Here is an 18,547-nt window from a genome sequence, read left to right as displayed (position 1 = left end):
TTAAGGCGGACGGTATAGCCATCTCATTGGTGACGGAGTACCGGCCCGCCAAACTCTAAATCAGGCCCTAAGTCTTTTCTGGCCTTTAAGTCTTTTGTACGGCTTTGTCCAAAAACCATTGGGGATAGCCTCTTCCTTAAATCTATTTACCATAGCATTCTGATCTGTCTCAAAATTAGCTGGATCACTACAATTTCATTTAGCTCTAAGGAGCTCCCCATCAGGGATGCCCCATTTATATGTATAGCCAAATGGAGTATCCCTTATGTAATCAATTAAGGCCGCAAGAATCTGCGTGTGGCATAAGACTCTTTACTGTATTTAAAAACTGTTCCAAAGACAGTCCAATTCTATCACGGGTGATAAAATTAGCAGACAGCCTAATTTTACATTCCAAAAGAGTAAGTCCTTCAGGGACAAGCTGGCCAGGAGAGAGGCAGCAGTGAAACTTTAAAAAATTGTTTGATATAACAGATGCAAGGCTTGTTGCAATAGCCATGAGTATTGGTAAATCTAGGATATCTGAATACTGCTGTACTCTAAGTGAGACCCTTAGGGGTATATTCACAAGAGCGTGTGATAACTACCGCAAGAGTAGCATAACGCAACTTTCAATATCGCAGCCCATTGCAGGAAAATAGCCCCGTGACAATGTGGGATTCACAACAAGGTGGTAGCATGCGATAGTCTGGCGAAAACGCAGACAATGTCTGCGATAAAACCACCTCAATAGAGATAAAAACACAAACCACAACACCAACAAACCTGCGATGGGCCAAAGCGCGATGAGGAAATCAGCGATAAGCAGCGCCAGGCCTGCAACACACACCTGGCAGGTGGGAAAATTCTCCATAAAAGCAGAAAACACACCCACACCCGAACTGACCTACACCCAAGCACCGTGGAGGCAGCCGAAGCAGGCGCAGAGGACGAGCACAACCCCATAAGCACCCCGGACGACCAGCCTGGGACCTCGGGGACAGGGAAGGGCAAGGACAAGAAGACGAGGAAGACAAAGTTCAGTCCGCAGGCGAACAGGATGATAGTCACGGAGGTGATGGAACACCATCAACAACTCTTCGTCACCTCCAACGTGTCACTGGGCACCAAAACTGCAATGTGGTGGGACATCGTCGACAAGATGAATGCCATCAGAGAGCACAAGCGGACAATGGACGAGGTCAAGAGGCGATGGAATGACATCAAGCGGAAGACCAAGGAGAAACTCTCCGCCAACCAAAAGGCAGCTATGCAGACTGGAGGTGGGGGGCCCAGCGCCACAGCTGGAGCTGGATGACACGGAGGAGCTGGTGTCTACAGACCTCAGTGTGGAGACTGTGGCCGGAGTTGGGGGACCGGACAGTGCTTGACAGGACACAACACATCCACAACAGGGTGAGTGACCACCAGGTACTGGGGGGATGGGTGGAGATGGGCACAATGGCACACATGCACAATCAAGCAGAGCACAGTGCACACCCACAATGACTCTGGGTCATCGCCCAGATCTATAGACTGTCACAATGTACAATGCCATGCTGTCTGAATGGCATCATGTACCATGCGTCTACACACATGTGGACACATTGTAATACACCATCTCCCCTTCACATCACAGGGGCACCGTCAACACCTCCTGCAGAGCAGTCCCAGCCACTCTTCACGGATGATGAGGAGAACAATGCCAGCATCGACACCCAAACCATCCAAGACATCATTGACCTCATCCGCCTCTCTCCTCCAGGCTTAGGGCAGCCCAGCTACATTGATGAGACCCCACCCACCACCCAAACCAACCCGCAGGAGGCACCCACAGCCTCCCAAGACCTCCAGGAACAACACATGGCCTTCCAACGCCGTGTGCTGGAGTGCCAGATGGAGACGGCTGAGCAGGTGCGGGTGGGCTTCTGCATCAAGGCTGCCAAACTGGGCGCCATCCTTGGATGTCTATGTCCTCCCCATGGTCTCCAACAAGCCCTGACTGACATCGCTGGAGTCATGACGTGGAGAGAAGGACAGCTGTCCACTCAGAGGGGCTCCAGAGATGCCAGCCGTGAGCTGGCACACATACGAGGGTCATGGCCACTGCTGCACATCATCGAAATGTAGCTGGGATCTATCATGCCCTACAGACCTCCACCATGGCATTGCCGCCACAAGGCGGGGCGCTGATGAATGTTGCTGCCACCACACCATCCACATCCCCGCCCCCTGGTGTGTCAGTGCCACCCAGTGCGGTAGCTGGATCCACTCAGGCACCTGATGTGTCAGTGGCACACAGTGTGGCAGCCGGATCCACTCAAGCCCCTGATGTGTCAGTGGCACACAGTGCGGCAGCCGGTTCTGCAACACCCACAAGTGGGGCAGGGCACACACCTCAGGACGTGGATGGGACTGTGGTCAGAACGACCAGGCACTAGCATTCATTTCCGCCACCTGGCCTGTTTCTGCTTGGTCCCGCACATAGCCTCATGACTGACTGACTGACTGAGTTATTTATTAAGCGCACTTATGCCGAGGCGTCTTGGCGCTGTGATAGAAGGGACGAGGAGGGGCTAGCTTAAGATTTGGTGAACAGCCAGGTCTTCAAGGCCTTTCTGAACGGGATCATGTTAGTTCCCAATCGAAGTGATGTTGGTAGAGTGTTCCAAAGTTTTGCTGCTTGGAACGAAAAGGCCCTGCCTCCCCATCGCGACCTCTTAAATTTTGAAGGGCAAACTAGGCCCATGGTAGAAGATCTGAGTGTGCGAGAGGGGACATAGGTAGGAAATAAGGATTTCAAGTCATCAGCCCCTCCTCCATGTACAGCCTTATGCACTAGACATAAAGTCTTAAACTGGATCCTGTTACGAACAGGAAGCCAATGGAGTTTCCTCATGTAGGAAGATGTGGGATGATGCTTCGGGAGATCAAGCAGGACTCTAACAGCCGCATTTTGCAAGGATTGAAGCTTAGCAAGCTGACGCTCCCCTATCCCGGCGTACAATGCGTTACAGTAGTCAATACGGGAGAGGACTAGGGCCCCCACTACTGTTTTCCGCAAGGTAAACGGGATAAAAGGGAGGACCTTCCGAAGTATTTTAATCATGAGGAAACAGGCCGAGGTCACCTGATTGACTTGGAACGTCAATGAAAGGTCTTTGTCCATCAGGAAACCCAAGTTCTTTACTTTTGGTGCGGGGACTGGACAGATGCCCGCTTCAGATGGCCACCAAAGATGGTTCCAGATGGACGGCTTGTGGCCAAACTCTATCACCTCCGTCTTCTCAGTGTTAAGTTTTAGGAAGTTTAGGCTCATCCAACTCATCACTCTGGATAGACAGGTTTTAAATTTCTCCGCTGTAGCTCCGACATTTTGTGACAAGGACACTACTAGTTGTGTGTCGTCAGCGTAAGAAACCAAGTTTAGCCCATGATCCTTTATTAATTTGGCTAGTGGGGTAACATAAATATTAAACAATGTGGGGGATAATGCTGAACCTTGAGGCACACCACAAGGAAGAGGAAGTTCTTCAGACCGGAGACCATCCCAGTGGATCTGCTGACATCTGGACTCGAGAAAAGATTGGAGGAGCGCCAGAGCAGAGTCCTTTATGCCCAGCTGGATCAGTCTGTCATGTAGAACTACATGATTAACGGTGTCAAACGCCGCCGTTAGGTCCAGTAGGACAAGAGTGGCCCTGCCCCCACTGTCCATGGCTCTACGGATTTCCTCTGTAGCCATAATTAAGGCAGATTCAGTGGAGTGGCGCGGTCTGAAACCGTGTTGTGTGGTGTCCAAGGCACTGCTAGTATCGATGAATTGCATTAGCTCCTGATTGATCACTTTTTCTAAGACTTTGGCGGGCAGAGGAAGACAAGATATAGGGCGATAATGCTTTGTGACCTGGGGGTCAAGTGCAGGCTTCTTAAGAATCGGCCTTATACACGCCTTTTTCCAGGTTGAAGGAAAGACGCCTGAGCTAATGATCTCATTTAGCAGGGGAGTCAGAGATGCGCTTATCACCGTAGGGGCCAGGTGATAAATGCGAGGAGGGCAGGGATCTAGAGGAGATCCAGATTTGATTTGGAGTAGTATGTCACTGACCTGTTCCTCACTGAGAGGAGAAAATTGGGACAGGCTGTGGGGTGGTGTAAGGAGCTCCAAAGGCTGACCTATGATATTCCCAGGAGCAGATTGTAGTTCCTGGAGTTCCTTATAGACATCTTGAATCTTGCGTTGAAAGAAAAGGGCAAGATTGTCAATGAATTTTTGGTCAGGACAGAAAGTGGAATCATTGGGACTCCTAGAAAGCAAAGTCACTATTTTGAAGAGTTCCTTCGACGAACTATTAGCCTCTTGAATCTTATTAGTGAAGTAAGTGACTTTGGCTTGTTTTATTAAGGACTTGTACGTATCCAGAGTACGATTATACTCCTTCTTTAATGCAGGACTATAATCTGATCTCCAAAGACGTTCCTGCCGTCTACATTTGATTTTAGCAAGTTTCAGTTCTGGTGTGTACCAAGGTGAGGTCACTAATCGTTTTTTTGGCTGAGTAGATTTCACTGGGGCTAGGTTGTCAATTGCCTTGCTGATCCAGGAATCAAATTTGGTAGCCCCGCCATTGCTGTCTTTAGGGTGAGGGATACCCTCTAGCAAGGCTTGAGCTAGTTCGGTGCCTTGGATGTTGTTCCAAGGGCGACCTTCCACTGACCCACGATACACTCCGATGCACTCACCTTGGACAGCGACATGGACTGCCACTTCCAGATTGATGACCAATGACATAGCGACCAGGCTGCGGACTGTGCCCTTCCCTTCAGCAGGACTTTTCATCCCCGGATGGACTCAGGCTGGCTCTCCACGGGCCCATATTGTGTAGTGTGCTGGGCATTGCCCTGATCCGCTCCAGCTGCATAACTGCACTGGATGTGCAATAAACATCCATTGACGCACTGCTGTGTCATGTCTTTCATCAGTCATGTATGCATGTGTGGATGAATGTAGGGGCAGTGAATTCCCTTGCGTCAATGATGCTCATCCTGTGGGATGACAGTCAGAGGGTGCTACATTGCATTTTGTGCACCGGGTCCTGTGGACACTACAACAGGGACACATGCATCACTCACTTCCTTGTCCGGACATGGACTGAACCATGCCCAGAGCTCACGTGTCATTGTAGCAAGCCCTGCACTGGTCCGGCGTACGGCAGGCCAGACCACTCCGCTTACGCTTAGGCCCTCATTGCTCCCCGTCGCAGGTGAACTCGCTGGTGGTGTGCAGGTCACTGGTCTAGCTGTCAGCATGTCACAGTCACTCCCTGAGGGCAGGTTTGTACGCACACTACACCTATCCGGCACAGGCGTCACAGGCCATGTGACTCTGCCAACATAAGGGGCCGACGACGTCACATTCTCCTCTGCCAGTGGTGACTGGATGACGGACGCCATGGTTCCCAATCATGAAGGGCACAAGAGTTTTGTTGCGCACAGGGTTAGTCGGAACCCGGGCCTGTGTATGGCTCGGGCTGACCACCACGTGGCACTGACTGGGGTTGCACAGGGTTAGTCGCACCCGGCGCATTGCGGCAGGCACAGGCACCCCGCCACGGGACGGTGACTTTGGGTGCACTGAGTCAGTTGCACATTAAGGTCCTGAGGGGGTGGGCACCCTGCGAGGATGCCCCATCCCGGCGGTCCAGGCAACTCAGGTTTTGTGTGCCCTGCTTGACCGCAGTGCAGGCCAGAGCCAGCGGGCAGCAAGGGCCTACCGCCACGTGGCTTCGCTTCCGGGTCACAGACTTAGTGACATCCATTGGGCTGATCGGGTGTGCAAAAGACACACAATTGATGTACGTAATGCTGAACAAATCAAAACTGAGCGGGTGTGCAGCCTCCGATGTTGCCGGGTGCACTGGTATGTCCTCTGCTATGGAGTATTCAAGACCCAGCACCAAACGTGAGACCTGTTGGCCTGGGGAGCATGGCTGCATGGTGTGGAGGGTGCCATGTCCGTGGGCCCCGGGCTTGTGGGTTGCAGAGGCACGTGGTGGGACATCCAGTCTACACGCCGGTGGCGGAAGGTGAGCAGTGCGGCCTGGGTGTGCATGGGCGGGCATGCTCCGTGGGCAGCGGGTGCCTTTGTGATGCCTCTGCCTGGGTGTGCATGGCCGGGTAGGCGATGTTATCTTGTGCAAGTGTGTGTACTGTGCCAGTCATGTATCTGGACTCTGTTTCAGATGACGGCTCTGAATCAGATGTGTGTCCTGGTGTACTGCTATACATACCGGCACGTGGTTGGAGACACACCGGTGGCAGCAGGTGAGCAGTGTGGCCTGGGTGCGCAGGGGCGGCTCTCTCTCTTTCTCTCTCTCTCTCTCTCTCTCCCTCTCTTCTTCTCTCTCTCTCTCCCTCTCTTCTCTCTCTCTCTCTCTCTCTCCCTCTCTTCTTCTTCTCTCTCTCGCTCCCTCTCCTCTCTCTCTCTCTCTCTCTCTCTCTCTCTCTCTCTAACTCTCTTCTTCTTCTCTCTCTCTCTCTCTCTCGCTCCCTCTCTTCTTCTCTCTCTCTCTCTCTCTCTCTCTCTCTCTCTCTTACTCCCTCTCTCCTTCTCTCTCTCTCTCTCTCTCTCTCTCCCTCTCTCTCTCTCTCCCTCTCTTCTTCTCTCTCTCTCCCTCTCCCTCTCTTCTTCTCTCTCTATCTCTCTCTCCCTCTTCTTCTTCTCTCTCTCTCACCCTCTCTTCTTCTCTCTCCCTCTCTTCCTCTCTCTCTCTCTCCTTCGCTCTCTCTCTGTCCTTTGATGTGCACAGGACACACCTTCTCATTATGTTTTTTGTCTTGCAGGCTGTGATCTACGGACTGTGTCGAGGGGAGCTGGCATGCGTCTTCATTTAATTTCGGTGTTCATTTCAATAAAGTTTTATTTGTTGCTTCGAAAGTGAATGTGTGATACTCATTTCTGTGACGACACATGCATTTCAACTGTTGTGATTGTGCGACATCATGCAGAATATTTTGTGCATGTTTTTATGTAGCTGATGTGGCATGTCTTTGTTGGGGTGGGGTTCCAGGGAGAGTTGGTCCGGGGGGTGGTGTCGGTGGGTGTTGTGGCCCTCTTGGCTGTCCAGGCCGTATGATGTATGGCTCCATGGCATCTGTTGCCCTTCCGATGTGGCCCTGGGCTGGTGTTCCTTTTGTGGTGCTGGCTGCCGTCCGACTTAACACCAGGTCAGAGCAGGTGTAGATTTACTGGTGCTAACGCGCCTTGTCGCCGGTTTTGTGTTCTTATCGCTGATCGGGCTGGTGATTGAGAATGTTGAGGTGTGGTGTTGTCGCGGCTTTTGGCACGGGAACGCCTACTCTGCATCTCATTAGCGATAGTTGCAGGGTTCCTCGTGACTGTGTTTTTTGAGGCTGCTATCGCGGGTAAACTGGTGCTGTGGGCTGTTAGCACCAGCTTTTGAATGGGGAGGTAAATTTATCACGACTTTGGCTGCGATAAAGAGCCGTTAATTCGGTGATAGCTCCTTGTGAATATGGCCCTTAGTGTATCTCTGATATACTCTCAGAAATTATCTGAATGCTTGCTGGTAATGTTAATTACTCCAATTATCCTGCATTGTCCTAGAACCTACACATTGTGGTATGTCCCACTTCCCTACAGGCACTGGGTCACCTGGCAACATGAAAAATAACAGCTCCGCGACGTAAAGAATCCTGATTCTAAATGGGCCCATGAAGGATTCCTTGTCCCTTTACACAGTCTGTTGGTGGTTAGCACCAGCAATCAAGATTATGCATTGGAGTGGGAAGGAGGGAATGTAAGTCCTTGGACAAGGAAATGAAAATGGAGTCATTAAGATTACAGGTAAGTAGCCCGCCCATTACCTCATCAACCATTCCTTGTCGCAGTCCTTACAAATTGATTCACAACTTGTTCTAAACATAAAGTACCAACTCCTTCAGTAATGCAACACATCTATTTATTTAAATAAGAATTTCAGAAAGGAAGAATGATAAGTAGGACCAGCATCAGCCAGTACCCTGGCTCCAAATTCCAAAGATCTTACATTCCCTACAATTAAAGACAATGAGAAATGTCCATGAATGGGGTTGCCAAGTAACTGCGTGACAGATATCCTAAAGAGAACCCCCAGCTTCTGCTCAAGAGGCAGCCACACCACAGGTGGAACAACATTGAAGCACACCTGGTAGTGAGTCATTGTCATTTTCATAATCTAAAGTGGTAGTTATTCTAATCCAATGACTCAAAGAAAAGGAAGAAGGTTTCTGATCCTTCAAAAAAAAAATTGTCAAAAAGTATATAGTCTACAGAACGAGACATATAGATTTGAACTGGTCTAGAAACATTGACAAGATGTAATTTTATTTTATCTTGTAAAGAACAATTAAGAAAAAATATGGTAAATGAATCTCTTGTGGCCATATCATAAATTGCTGTGCTGGCTCAGTGCCTGATTTGTTCCATGTATGGTTTATATTTTGCATACATTTAACTTGAAAAGTCTCTGAGTTAATGAAAGAACTTTAGACAACACAGGATGTAAAGAGAGAGAGCCATTCCCTGAATACTGTTTCCAACGTGTGCTGCCTGAATTTAATGCATTAATTTTGAGAAACTCATGTTGAACCAGGGCAGCTCTTCATGATATGGTCCCCGATAAGTATGAAAAGATGACACCGTGTTAGTACGGCCACGAAGTTCTGACCTATAATAACCCAGGAAAAACATAAAAGTATGGAGCCTTTAATGACAAAGTAACCAATTCTCCGCCCCCCCTGCAGATTCGTCCGTGAACTCTTACTGAGGCTGCATAGCCGAAGGACTCTCCTCCTCCCCTATAGTTCTGTGTTTCCCCCTTTTCTTTTTTGGGTAGGCCCGTTGGCCCTATGGCCCCTTGTCTAACCACTGCTTGGTAGGACCCGTTTGACCCAATATTGGTACTCCCTCACAGACGCTGGGCACTGACCTCCCACAGGGAGTTAGCTTTTTCTAGCGGGCCGACCCGCATACCCACATCTTAGCTAAAGTGGGCACGGGCCCCCTTTGTTTCCTGATTGTTCTACTACTTGGTGTTCCATGGCCCCTCCCCTGGCTGAACCTCAATACACCTGGCCTTCCTGGCTGCACATTGCTTGGTCTGTTGTATAAGCACCCTGAGTGGAGACTGTTGCTATTATACTGAAAATCTATGTCTTAAGCTTGTTTACGTACTGATACAGAGGTCCAACCTTTTACTGTTTTATTCTTGTGCTGTAGTGTTTGTTGAAAACCTACTAAATTGATTCTGAGTACAAACAAAACAAGAAGCCAATTCTCCAAGGCTACAAGCTGAAGTAATGGCTACAAAAAATGAAGGTCTTAAATGTCTGAAATTTGAGGTTCACTTCACTTAATGGTTCAAAGGGTAGAAGTTTAAGGAATCTAAGCACCAAGGGCATATCCCAAGCAGGAACAGAAAACATAGTAAGAGGTCTTTGAAGGAAAAACACCTTTAGAAGTTGAGAACCCAACTCCTCCATATTAGAAAGACCATTCCAAATGGGCTCAAACTCCTATATTTGAAGGTCTTGGTACTCTGAGAGTAGATACTTCTTAGCCTAGATCAAGCCATCTGGAAGAACCAGTAGGACCCAATGAAGTTCACAAGGATCTAAGGCATTGGTTTAATACCAAGAAACAAAAGCTGGCCAAAGATGATTGGAGAATTTGTGTGTTGAACTTCTGTGTAGCTCCTGAAAAGAAGCTGCAAGAGGAGAGAAAAGACCCAATTGCCGAAGAACCCTTCAGCCTTCAAGTAGACAGTCAACGTCTGTGGTATGGTAGGAGAGACAGAGCCAGACCCAACAACGTGCAAAGGCCCACAGAAGAATGAATTCTGTTAACGCATCTCAAAAGAGGAAACCACCCATGCATGGCCAAAATGGGTCTATCATAATGACTCTTCCTCTCCTCTGAAAGCTGTGCTAGGATCCTGGCTATCAATGGAAAGGGATCAAATGCATTAAGAAGGAGAGGAGGCCAAGCAGTGGTTAGAACATCCACTCCCCAGGCTTTCTTCTCTTGATATTGAGAGAGAAGATATGGGTGCAGAGCACTGTTGGTATTTGGAAGCAGATCCATTAGTGGAGGACCAAGCCTAGTAAAAATCTGTCTGAGCGTCTTGGAAGCCCAAAGGACATTGCGGGAGGGAGTAAAAACATTGCTGAGTCAATCTGCAATTACGTTGTCTACCAACTCTGGTGTGAGTGGCTGAAAGAGAAAGGAAGTTGTTGCAGGGATTCTGCTCATGCACAGAACTATGCGCAGGAAACCAGGACCTCAGTGAATTGCGGTGTACCAAAAACTCACCTCAGTACCCAGAACCTCTATCCGACCAGCATCAGTGTCTCATTCGCTCTTCATACCATATAGAAGCTACCAATGATTAGACAACCCAGAACATGCCACTTTAGAGTACTCTCAGGAATGGTGGGAATCAGAAATACCTGTTCGTTATTATTCTCCTACACAACAAGAGTAATCAGAGACACAGTAAAGTTTAAAATGTTTATTTTACAAACTACATGTCCTAAGATGCAGTACTTTGGCTAACATAAGCAGACAAATGATTAAGATTAAAACCATAACCATTGTTACAATACCATAGAAAATGAAAGGAGAAATCATATTACAAATGAAGTGGAATACAACCACCCTCCCTTCAATAGTAAGCTAGTAGTATTAGACTAATAGAAGGTCTCTAGGTTTGAATGGGGAACCCCATACCGTAAAGATCAGCTTAGGTGAATCACATCACAGGATCAGCTATGCTCTGTGCCTGGAAAAGTTCTTCTCCAGAATGTGTGTGTTGCATGCAAACTGCAATATTAAAAGCTCTCGATTTTCAGGTATTTGCAGCTGTGTGCGTGTTATGGCTAGGGCGTGGGCCGATCAACCTGAACTCAAAAACATACATTGTTTGTTGGCTCAGACTGTTTCTGCACACAATGTTCAGACCAAGGTTGCAGTGCACGTCTAGGGACGCGATCAACATACAGTTCCCATGTGAAGAAAAGGCAAGCAAGCATTTTTCATATAATAACATCTATCTGCAATGTCGTGTGCAAAGGCAGCAAAAGTGGCAAGATGGCGTTTCTAACATCTAAGACGCTAATGCTAACATAGCAATGTATGTCATCAAAAACTCCGCCTCCACTACAAAGTTTACCTCATAACTGCAACCAATCTGAAAGGCCAAGAAAGCTGCAGAACCCGTCCCTGACTGCTGGTTTCCATAAGCGTTTGTCACTGTTAGCTGGCTGAAGTAACACAGCATGACCCTATAATCAGGAGCAAGCCACAGAAGGGCTGTCTGCACTACTGCCAATTTCCTCCAATTGACCAGTGGGTCCTTTGGGAGGGGAGCAAACATCTTTGAACTTTGAATAAACCCCAAGTTGCTCTCCACCATCGAATTCTGGCATCCATCTTCAGAACCAGTAGATGGGGGAGAGATAACAAGACACCTCACGTAAGATTATGTGGCACCGGTCACCACTAAAAAGTGTCCTGCCTTTCTTTGGTTACTGTAGATGGGATGTTCAACTTTCCGGATTCCGGACTCTAATGATGAAGAGAATGTCAAACCAAGGGCCCCAGGTGTAGATGTAAGCATGGTACACAAGAAGATGCAAATACACTAGAGGACTGTAGAAGAGAGAATATTGTGAGCAAGAATTCATATTATGCTCTTATTCTTCCAGTACAGGTGCTAAGAGCTTCACATCATTTTATTCAAAATAACAAAGACAGCACAAGTAATAGACAGCACAAGTAATAGGCATAAATAATCTTGTGTTAATATTTGCATTTCTTAACAAAGTATCCCCCTGGCAGATCAATGGTTTATCTCCTAATACACTGCATTGTGTCTGTGCATCACAGTTAAATCTCCCTCATGGTTTAATAACCCTCCTATTTAATTTAATGAGATGCATTATATATTCTTGCTAGATACACTGCTGAAACCCCCATCCGATGAGTCATGGATCACTTAGTACATATGCTGCATGTCAACAGGATACATTGCACCTGGATACCCTCACGATCCCTCACGGGTGACAAGCAGCACTCTACAAATCTACCTTGCATTACATTACATTGCGAAAAATAATGTTTTGTTTCCCCTCTAATATAGGACGGCTTAACCATCTTGTTTTTGTAATGAATGTTTTTGCCCAAGCCCTGGAGCACGAAATGGGCACAGTATCGGAAGAGATTGACTAGAATTCCAATAGATAACCTTGCCTGATTGCATCCAGTACCCAAGCACCTTTAAGTAAACTTTCTTACACTTGTTGGAATAGAGAAAGCCTTCTTTCTACAGGCTCGGGGACAGGCAACGGATCGGCGTAGTCAGGACTGTTGACTTCGCTTTGTGAAATATGATGAAGATCTTCCAGAACTCTGCGTCTTGGTAGTCGACTGAAATTGACCTTTCAATTCTCGAAAACGTCTGCGTTGCTGTCTATTTGAACAATGGATGGATGGTTCTACTGGTTTAGACTGCCTCTTAAAACTGAGGATACTTCTGATTTTCAAAAGCTCTTTTGAACAACTCTTCCATATTTCTCCATGCAGAGATAACCTGCCAAATGGTAACTTCAACAGAGCTGCCGTTGTTCGACTTCAGCCTTCCTATCACGGTGATAAAGCTGCCTTCTGGCTGCTATACACCTAGAGCAAAAACGGTAGCATTTAATTTATCACATGACATCGGAAATACTCTTTACCTAAAATGACATGTTAGCCAAATACATTGTGCCTTGTCTTCCCAGACTCAACTCCTGTTGCCATAGCTTGAAATTCTTTGACCAAAGATGAGAGGCATAAACTGTAAGGATCTGCAAAACCTTTCTTGAGAGCTGTTTGCACCTGCCAGTCCTTGGTATCACTAAAGAAACATCTTATCGGTCTACTGAAGATTCCCCCGCCACACTGGTCAACAGAGGATCAAGAGCAGCGGTAGCAGGAAGATTCAGTTTGCCTTTAGCCAAAGGATCGCGTTTGTGAAGGATCTAGGTAAAGCAGCCTTCTCCGGATTTTTCCTTGACCTCTGTGTTCATGGATGTCTGAACAGACAATCTGGAATTGCTGGACCATGTCTGATCTGGTACTAGGCACCTCATTTTCCATTTAAAGTTGCAAATTGTCTGCCAAATATGAAAGAGTGCTGGCATGTCACAATCCTGAACAAATTTACCTTTTGCATTGGTTCAGGCTCAGGATTATCATGTTTGTCATAAACTGGAGAAGAATATGAAGACCCTGATGAAGGAGAGGAAGTCTGTCAAGCAGAAACGGAAGAGGGAGATGACATAATAGACCCCTACACAAATGTATTGTCCAATACGAGGGCGTTCCTTGATCTCTTTAATGATTCTGTTAGATATTTATTCAAAGCCTGAATTTGACTGTGAGACAAAGAAGGGGATTCCACATCAACTCTTTATCTTCTGGCTACACCTCCCTCATCACCGTCTTGCCTCAAGTGGTATGATGGTGCATAGCAGACTGCTTACAAGACTCCATATGAGCAAACACTAAAACTACACTGAAAGTCTTTACTGGCTCCTAAATATAGATCCTGGGCAGGATCCCAGCATTCCCAATCATGAGTTCATAGACATAAAAGAAGATTTTTACACCTTGGACTGCCTCATGAAACAGAATGGCTGCAAAAGCACCACACCCAGTAACCAATCAACCATCTACAAGGTTCATTTTCACGTAAGAAGCTTAATTTTACAGTTGCATATATATAAAATAACAATTTAGTCTAACTTACTGCAGAGTGAAGCGGCTGCCCTGCAAGCCCCTATTTGCTCCTCAGTATAAGTAATATCCTCAAACTCTAATTACCTCTCCACTATCCCATTAACACTCACAAACTCAGGAACCTTTTCGCTCCAAGCCCTGGTCAGCGGGGCAATCAAAGGACTCTTGTGGCTTATACAGGCCCTCTGGCGCCCAGCTACAAGGAAATCTTCATCTACGCCCTACTGGATGCACCTGGTTCCAGTGGTGCAGGAACAATTTTCAGAGTGGTGGAGGTTGACATTAATCTTACATCACTGAAGTCATAGAGATTGAAAAATCTTCATGTGTCATGTAAAGAGCAAGTCTAGCAAATTAGTCACGTCAATTCATCAGGAGAGCGGGAAGAGTGTTGCATGCAGCCAGTGGTGCATTTTGTAAGGGCGGGCAGAGAACTCTGCTCCGCCAGCAGAGTGTTTAGGAGTTTTGCCTGCTCCACTGAGAACGCGGAGTTGTAGGCAAAACTCTGACTCCGCAGCGGAGAGGTATTAGCCAGCCCCCCCCCCAACAAAAAAGGCTCCCCGCCTCCACACCCTTTAAAAAACATATTAAAACAAATATTTAAAAAGAAAAAAGACCCTTACCTGTACTGTGGCATCTACGGGCTGCCCTCCTCCTCGCCGTGGTCTTTCTTCCATAAACCCCTACGTCAGACGTACGTCTTGCGAGAACTGCGCATGTGCGCGCATGCACAGTTCTCGCAAGACGTACGTCGGACGTAGGGGTTTGCGGGAGAGAGACCACGGCAAGGCGGAGGAGAGAAGCCCGGAAACACCACAGGACAGGTAAGTGCCTTTTTTCTTTTTAAATGTATGTTTTCATATTTATATTAGGGGGGGGTGAAGGCGGGGAGCCGAGCGGAGTGCAGTTTTTTCCCAACTCCGTGGAACTCCGCGTAGTGGCAATACGCCAACTCCGTCCGAGGTTAGCATTTTGGAGCACATCAGAAATAAATTACTAAGGCCTCATGTTCTGGCACACGGTTGTTTACAGACTGCACATTTTTCAATGAAAATCAAAGTAACAAGCAGTTTTACTGAAAAAAATATATAGAGACTGCAACTAATGATCTGTGGAAATCGTTTTTCAACAAATATATAGCATTTGCACATCACCAGGTAAAGTGTCTTGATTTATTTCAATGCTATAAAAATCTTTTTTTCCATCACACTTAAGAACTACCAGAACAATGTGTGCTTCCTTTGTGCTTTCCGAACTGCCAATATATTTTTTAAATACTTGTAGTTATTTTTCAGGTATTTAAATGTTGTGTGTAACAAAAAACTGGCATCCTGCAGCTGTCTCCATTCACACTCCCTGTACCCCAGCAAGATTGTCAAATAGTCCACTTTACAAAATCCTCCAACTTTGCAGTCAGAGAAAGAAAAGTGAACACCAATCTCCATGTTAAAAGATTAAGCAGCAATTTGTCCTTGGCTGGTAACTCCAGTTACCGGTCTGAGGCTGGATTACCTCACTGCTTGGATATGAAGCTAGGGCCGGACTGGGGAACCAAAAGCATGTTTGGCACAAATGTTCAGACCAGCCATGCGCCCTATGTCTCCCTGCGCAATCTCTCTCTCTTTACAATGATCCATTCTCTCTGTCTCCTTTTCTCCTCTCTCTCACTCTGATGGCTTTTTCTCTACCATCACACTCACTCACTCTCTTTCTCTCTATCTGCAAGCATCCTGAGCGAGCCCAGGGCTTTGAAAGCCTCCAAGGGCTCCAGCCCCCTGGGGAACGGCCCGGTGGAAGAGAATGACTGTCCTGCCCTGTCCCAGGCCTTAACACTTTTAATCCACAGCTTCTTAACAATCAGTGAGATGATTCAGAGAAATCTGCAGGATGTAGAAAAAGCAGTGGCCTACATCCTAAATCAATACTGTAGTCAATGACGCTATTGCAAGTTTTCCAGGAAAAGTCTCGGAGCTTACGAGAGAAAATGCATGAACCCTGACCTCTTATCTTATGGCATATAAAATGGCGTTCAATTGTAGGCAGGATGGATTGTGTTTATTTATCAATCATAATTAGTTATAAACTCTCTTTTCTACACGGCTGCTTTTTCACACCGACAGACAGGATGGAATAGAAACAGCGAAGATCGTGATTGCTAATTTCAGCAGTTCTTTGAGGATAGATGTTGAGCTTTCACAGCTTTCTGCCTGCTTCAGGGGTTTATTTAGCTGCTTTCTCCTGTTCTCGCTTTCTCACATTTGATTCATTAAAGCTTCAAACATGCGGTTTCGGAAAATCTGATTGAAACAAGACTTTACTGTGTGCCCACCAGCCAGCTGAGCCGGAAGCGTCAGCTCGGGGTGCGGATGTGAACTGCCCGCATGGGCCACCGTACCAGAGGCTGTCTTTCCATTTCTTCTCCTCAAATTGAGGGCTCCGCCGTGTTCCGAGGCCATTCATTTGCTGAAAAAGCAAAACACTCATAATACCAACAGCACCCTCACCCCGCTCACACAATACTAGATTTATTCTTACAGCCCTCACACACATACTGGAAGTCTCACTAGTAGGATCACTTCCTCACCTGTCCGAGTAACAGTCACACGCTACCTGAAGCATTCTTACAGCCCCCAGGTATTGGCATGTCTCACTAGCACCACCACTCCCTCACCCGTCAGAGGAACAGTCACACGCCACCAGAAGCATTCTTACAGCCCCCAGGTATTGGCATGTCTCACTAGGACCACCACTCCCTCACCCGTCAGAGAAACAGTAACACGCCACCAGTAGCATTCTTACAGCCCCCAGGTATTGGCATGTCTCACTAGGACCACCACTCCCTCACCCGTCAGAGTAACAGTCACACGCCACCAAAAGCATTCTTACAGCCCCCAGGTATTGGCATGTCTCACTAGGACCACCACTCCCTCACCCGTCAGAGGAACAGTCACACGCCACCAGAAGCATTCTTACAGCCCCCAGGTATTAGCATGTCTCACTAGGACCACCACTCCCTTACCCGTCAGAGGAACAGTCACACGCCACCAGAAGCATTCTTACAACCCCCAGGTATTGGCATGTCTCACTAGGACCACCACTCCCTCACCCGTGAGAGGAACAGTCACACGCCACCAGAAGCATTCTTACAGCCCCCAGGTATTGGCATGTCTCACTAGGACCACCACTCCCTCACCCGCCAGAGTAACAGTCACACGCCGCCAGAAGCATTCTTACAGCCCCCATGTATTGGCATGTCTCACTAGGACCACCACTCCCTCACCCGTCAGAGTACCAGTCACACGCTACCAGAAGCATTCTTACAGACCCCAGGTATTGGCATGTCTCACTAGGACCACCACTCCCTCACCCGCCAGAGTACCAGTCACACCCTGCCAGAAGTATTCTTACAGCCCCAGGTATTTGAATGTCTCACAAGGACCACCAATCCCTCACCCGTCAGAGGAACAGTCACACGCCACCAGAAGCATTCTTACAGCCCCAGGTATTGGCATGTCTCACTAGGACCACCACTCCCTCACCTGTCAGAGTAACAGTTACATGCTACCAGAAGCATTCTTACAGCCTCCAGGTATTGGCATGTCTCACTAGGACCACCACTCCCTCAACCATCAGAGGAGCAGTCACACGCCGCCAGAAGAATTCTTACAGCCCCCAGGTATTGGCATGTCTCACTAGGACCACCACTCCCTCACCCGTCAGAGTAACAGTCACACGCCACCAGAAGCATTCTTACAGCCCCCAGGTATTGGCATGTCTCACTACGACCACCACTCCCTCACCCGTCAGAGAAACAGTTACACGCTACCAGAAGCATTCTTACAGCCCCCAGGTATTGGCATGTCTCACTAGGACCACCACTCACTCACCCGTCAGAGTAACAGTTACATGCTACCAGAAGCATTCTTACAGCCCCCAGGTATTGGCATGTCTCACTAGGACCACCACTCCCTCACCCGTCAGAGTAACAGTTACATGCTACCAGAAGCATTCTTACAGCCCCCAAGTATTGGCATGTCTCACTAGGACCACCACTCCCTCACCCGTCAGAGGAACAGTCACACGCCACCAGAAGCATTCTTACATCCCCCAGGTATTGGCATGTCTCACTAGGACCACCACTCCCTCACCCGTCAGAGGAACAGTCACACGCCACCAGAAGCATTCTTACAGCCCCCAGGTATTGGCATGTCTCACTAGGACCACCACTCCCTCACCCGTCAGAGGAACAGTCACATGCCGCCAGAAGCATTCTTACAGCCCCCAGGTATTGGCATGTCTCACTAGGACCACCACTCCCTCCCCCGTAAGAGGAACAGTCACACGCCGCCAGAAGCATTCTTACAGCCCCCAGGTATTGGCACGTCTCACTTAGGACCACCACTCCCTCACCCGTCAGAGTAACAGTCACACGCCGCCAGAAGCATTCTTACAGCCCCCAGGTATTGGCATGTCTCACTAGGACCACCACTCCCTCACCCGTCAGAGTAACAGTCACACGCCACGAGAAGCATTCTTACAGCCCCCAGGTATTGGCATGTCTCACTAGGACCACCACTCCCTCACCCGTCAGAGTAACAGTCACACGCTACCAGAAGCATTCTTACAGCCCCCAGGTATTGGCATGTCTCACTAGGACCACCACTCCCTCACCCGTCAGAGGAACAGTCACACGCTACCAGAATCATTCTTACAGCCCCCAGGTCTTGG

The sequence above is a fragment of the Triturus cristatus genome, chromosome 5_2, assembly GCF_964204655.1.
Source record: "Triturus cristatus chromosome 5_2, aTriCri1.1, whole genome shotgun sequence".
Lineage (NCBI taxonomy): Eukaryota > Metazoa > Chordata > Amphibia > Caudata > Salamandridae > Triturus > Triturus cristatus.
This window is presented reverse-complemented; position numbering follows the sequence as displayed.